This window comes from Limulus polyphemus, unplaced genomic scaffold (genome assembly GCF_000517525.1).
Source record: "Limulus polyphemus unplaced genomic scaffold, Limulus_polyphemus-2.1.2 Scaffold6609, whole genome shotgun sequence".
In the NCBI taxonomy this organism is placed as follows: domain Eukaryota; kingdom Metazoa; phylum Arthropoda; class Merostomata; order Xiphosura; family Limulidae; genus Limulus; species Limulus polyphemus.
The window spans coordinates 26552-32551 of record NW_013672219.1 but is presented as its reverse complement, the minus strand read 5'-3'; positions in this window follow the sequence as shown (position 1 = coordinate 32551).

Genomic DNA, 6000 nt, shown 5'->3' with positions numbered 1-6000 from the left:
CTGCCTTCCCTCTAATCTGTACCTGCTAAATGGCAATGGGTAATGTTGACTAGCTGCCTTCCCTCTAATCTGTACCTGCTAAATGGCAATGGGTAATGTTGACTAGCTGCCTTCCCTCTAAGTCTGTACCTGCTAAATGCAATGGGTAATGTTGACTAGCTGCCTTCCTTCTAGTCTGTATCTGCTAAATAGCAATGGTTAATGTTGACTAGCTGCCTTCCCTCTAGTCTGTATCTGCTAAATAGCAATGGTTAATGTTGACTAGCTGCCTTCCCTCTAGTCTGTACCTGCTAAATGGCAATGTGTAATGTTGACTAGCTGCCTTCCCTCTAGTCTATACCTGCTAAGTTATGACGGTTAGAGCAGATAGCCCTCGAGTAGCTTTACGCGAAATCCAAAACAAACCAGAACAAAACACTGCTACTAACGCCATTTTAAATGGGGTCGTTGTAATGTTACGGTCAATCCCATTACTCGTTGGTAAAAGAGTGGCCCAAGAGTTTGCAATGGGTAACATAACAAAACTCTGCTACTAACGCCATTTTAAACCATAGAATTACTGATGGGATCTGATGTCATCGGATTGATGCTTAAAAACAATTTTCTAAACTATCAATGCATACATTTTTTTACACTGAGTGTTGTAAAAGATAAAAACATCAAATTACTCAATACTGTGGAATATGTGGACCCCTACCGGTAGTGAACGGTATGTGAAAAAAAAATTGGTAATTTTAGCGATAAACGTGTGTGGTTATTGTATTTTCGAGTACTGTTTTATGGTAAAAAAAAATTACTAAGACTATCTGTTTAAACGGTCAATTCTAGGACAAGGAATTTAGATTGGATGGATTTTGAACTTTAAGCCAGTAAATAACTATCATCACTGAAAGCTTTTCATTGGCTGATTGCCAGTATAAGCCAGTAAGTCACTATCATCATTGAAAGCTTTTCATTGGCTGATTGCTAGTATAAGCCAGTAAATCGCTATCATTAATGAAAGCTTTTCATTGGCTGATTGCTAGTATAAGCCAGTAAATCGCTATCATCAATGAAAGCTTTTCATTGGCTGATTGCTAGTATAAGCCAGTAAATCACTATCATCAATGAAAGCTTTTCATTGGCTGATTGCTAGTACAAGCCAGTAAATGATTATAGGATTTAGGAACTTCTGTTATTAGAGGTATAATATTATTCTCCGAAACCCTTGGGCCGAGCGTGGCCTAGTGGTTAGCATGCAGAGCTGCAAATCGGAAAGTCCGAGATTCGACACGCTTCGTATATTCAGTTATGGGCGTGTTATAAAATTGACAGTCAATCACATTATTCGATTGAGAGTAGTCGTGTAGGTGGCTAGTACTAGTGACTGATGCCTCTCTATCTGGTAAGCACCAGTAAATTAGAGGTGGCTATGCCTGAATCTAGCACGTGGTCTCTGATCTGGCCGTTTAGCTTACGAGTCACTTAAGAAGCCGTTCAAGTTGTAAATACAAAACACACGAAACTCTTGCTAGAAATTTCCTAACGTACTGACTGATGTAGCCTTTGGCAGCTTGTAAGACGTAATGCCGGATTCCATGAATAATTAGAGAGAGTTATCGTGAAGAAAATTATTAGATTGAGCTTCCTTGTGATAATTAATGCAACGTTTCAGTAAAAGTATCACATAATTATGAAAGACTCTTTAAAGATGAAAGACGATAGAAAATAATTCTTATTTGCAAAAATCAAGTTTTACAGAAAACTAGATACCTTTCACTATATCCATTAGATTAGGGTCAGCCAAGATATAGCGTATAGTACAAATATGAAACATTTAAAACTGTACTTAAGGTTAAACAGTGGAGTTTGATGGTATTCATGGGTTAAACAGTGGGTTTTCAGGGTATTTATGGATTAAACAGTAAGATTTGAAGGGTATATTTGGTATTTGTGGGTTAAACAGTAAGATTTTAAGGGTATGTATTAGTTAAACAATGGGATTTTAAGGGTATTTATGGGCTACAAAGTGAGGTTGTAAGGGTATTTATGGATCAAACAGTGGGGTTTTAAGGTTATTGATGGTTTAAATAGTGGGTTTTTAAGGGTATTCACACGTTATGCAGTGAGATTTTAAGGGAACTGATGGGTTAAACAGGGGTTTTAAGTGTCTTCAGACTTTCTTATGTATAATTACGTAGTCTTCATTACTAATTATGGTGAAGATACATTCGTGATTAAGGTTTTATATAGATATACTTTTGTATAAACTGTAAAATATTTAATAAAGCTGTTCTCTGAGTGCTCATATATTCAACATACTTAAAAATGGAACTGAACTCTTGAGATTGCGTGAAAGTTCCATCTAGCGTTAGATCGCAGAACTACATATATTTTAATTAAGTTTATTTACAGCAGTAACAATAAAAGTAAAGGTAAAACACTAAATCCACGAGGACCTGACATCTAATACTATCTCTTAGCATAAAACTTAAGATTCATTTAATTTAATTAGCGAAAGGACGAATTTATCAAACGTGGTCTTGTATGATAGTGTAACACTTCTCTCTACTGATGGTCAGAAGAGTCTATTAGGGAAACGTTCTTGGTTTTCACTAAAATATATGTACATAAATATTCACCAAAGAAAACTGTGAGTTCGCTCTGATTTTATGTGACACAGTGAATAACGATCCTAAAGAGTTTGGATATTTGAGTCGTCTCTAAATATCAATTAAAATACAGGAAATATACTTAATTCTCTACAAATATTTTAGAGATAAATGGACAGACAGACAGCTGGCTGTATAAATGGATAAAGAGATGAACAGACGGACAAAGGCCCCCCAGTGGCACAGCGGTATGTCTGCGGGATTACAACGTTAGAATCCGTGTTTCGATACCCGTGGTGGGCAGAGCACAGATAGCCCATTGTGTAGCTTTGTGCTTAATTACAAAGAAAGAAACAAACAAACAAAAGACGGGCAAAGAAAGAGAAAAAAAAAACTGTGAATAGACAGATGGCTAGGTGGACATATAGGCAGAAACGGAATAACTTTTAGTTGTAAAAAAAACTTTAAAACATTTCAAAATTTCCTTGGTTGGATAATATTCTTGTATCCCTAACACAACATATTGTTATGTTGAACTGTATTTATTCAAAATGTATAGTAACAATAAATAAATAAAAGCCTTTGTGAATGTAAATATTTCCTTCTGTAATATAATTTTCCAGCTGTTCTTTTTATTGTAACATTCACCTCGTAACGTAAAACTGCAAGAGATACGAGACAAAATGAAATAGTACAAACAAAAAATTCATGGTAGGTTTAATTTACTATATCGCATAACTACAGTGGTGTAGAACTTCTACATATGATAGTATTGTTGTTCTTTATTATTATTTGTTTAGCATGGTTATTTCAGCCAAAGATATAGTTTACGATATGTATATATATGAATAGAAATTTGGTATTTGAATTTATTAATCTGTCATATCTTACCATGAGTCATATATCAATAATTAAGTTCATCGTAAATATCTAGTGGTGTATACGAAATGTCGTTTGCTTCTCCAGAGTTATTTTTGTAAAGTTCGCTGGTGGGACACCAGTACGTTTACGGGCTTACAACGCTAAAATCCGAGGTTCTATTTCCCGCGATGGACCCAGGAGATGACCTAATGTGGTTTTGCTCGAAAGCAAAAAAAAAAATTAAAATTCTGTAGAGTTGACCCCTTTAAAATTGTGTTTGGCTGCTGATCATTGCCATATGATGCATTACGTCGCTACGTAGCCCCTGTAAAACGGCGTTGCGTGCTGATCAATAAAATATTGTAAGAAAGAATGCAAATAAATGTCTTATTCTGTTACGTTGCCCCTGTAAAACGGTCTTGCCTGCTGAACATTACATTATGACGGAAAAGGATAAAGGAAACTAGTTATTCTGTTACATTGCCCCTGTAAAACGGTCTTGCCTGTTGAACATTACATTATGACGGAAAAGGATAAAGGAAACTAGTTATTCTGTTACATTGCCCCTGTAAAACGGTCTTGCCTGCTGAACATTACATTATGACGGAAAAGGATAAAGGAAACTAGTTATTCTGTTACATTGCCCCTGTAAAACGGTCTTGCCTGCTGAACATTACATTATGACGGAAAAGGATAAAGGAAAACTAGTTATTCTGTTACGTTGCCCCTGTAAAACCGTCTTGCCTGCTGAACATTACATTATGACGGAAAAGGATAAAGGAAACTAGTTATTCTGTTACGTTGCCCCTGTAAAACGGCCTTATCTGCTGAACATTACATTATGACGGAAAAGGATAAAGGAAAACTAGTTATTCTGTTACATTGCCCCTGTAAAACGGTTTTTAGTGTTAGACATATAGGTATATATAATTAGTTATTCGGATTGTTTGTTTGTAGTTAAGCGCAAAGCTACACAATGGGCTAACTGTGCTACTATAGGCACAATTAATACTCACCTACAATGGTGAAAAAATTAAAAACAACGATTCATTTCATTGCAATATTTTTTTTTCTAAAATTATTTTTCAAATTACAACTGGATTTGGATTTTTTAAACTCTGGAATTCTTCCCAAACTGGATTTTTTTTCAATGACAATAGTACACATATAAATACACTTAAAGAGAGAGAGTGGGGAAAACAGATGGGTGGAAGAACAATGAAGGGAGTAAGATACCTCTTCTTAAGAAATAAACCAATCGAAAAATATATCAACAAGTTCAGCGGATGTGTACATACCAGAGAAACGTTTCAACACAACAAATAGGTCTCGTTAAGGTTTTTCTCCAATATACTAACGTCATATGATTAGGGGTTCTATTTGTGTTCATTCAATGTATATATATTTTGCGGATAAAATCTGATTGTATTTGATGCTTTCAAGATGGTGGAAACGTTCGATGAACTAGTAATAGTTGCTTTGCTATATTCACAAGCCATTCCTTCCAGAATTGTGATAACTGAAAACATGTCCTCAATAAAAGGAATTATTCCAAGACTTTTTATTTTTACACATTCTAACACAATAAATACCTGCACATCGCCGTCCCTAATGTTTGAGATGATAGACTAGAGAGAAAGTAGTTGGTCCACAATATCTACCGCCAACTCTTTGGGTACTTTTTGTCTGGCCGAATACTAAAATTTGACAATCATGTCTGGCCCGATTATTAGTAATACTATTTTACAGACACTGTTCTACTTGCTGGTACATCGTGTATAACAAACCTTTGAAGTGATGAGGACCCCAAAACTGCCACGTTTCTATACATGCAGTTAATAACATGATTTCTGTAATGGCTTTGGTTATTCATTGTGGTTTCAGATGTGCCTACCTTCGGACACTAATAGAAACAAGCGTTTCTCGAACTTCCACTAAGAAAGTAGCCATAAAAACGACTGGTGAAACGATGACTCTTGATAAACAAACCGAGAAATATGCTGGTTTCGAAACTAGCTACGTTTTTACTCTTTGGTTGCATTTCCCCTAAGAAGTTAGTACCTTCAGCCAAAATTATATCCAGACACACCATTTCCAGACTAGATATCAAAGCTTAGCCTACACCTTGCAGTTATCACATCATTTCGGCCATAGGCTTGTACCAATCAGTTACCGATAACCGCCTGATGTGGGCCTATGGCCTAATTTGTTCTGTGTCCACCAAGGGTATCGAGCTCTAACTCTTAGCGTCATAAGTCCAGAGACTTATCGTTGATCCACATCGAAATGTTGCGATTAAATTATGTTTTTCTTTATAAGATGAAGGCAGTCTGAGTTTGATTTTTATTTTTTTTATTTGGCTTTGTTTGAAAACAAGGAAAGTTAAACTAATCGACAAATATATTTACTGTGCTGTTTACGCAATGTGAAAGACCCAGAAACGATAACTAATTCAAAGGTCTTATTATCTTCAATGTGAACTATATATTTACTGTGCTATTTACGCTTTCATATTTTAATAGGAATGTGAAAGACCCAGAAACGATAA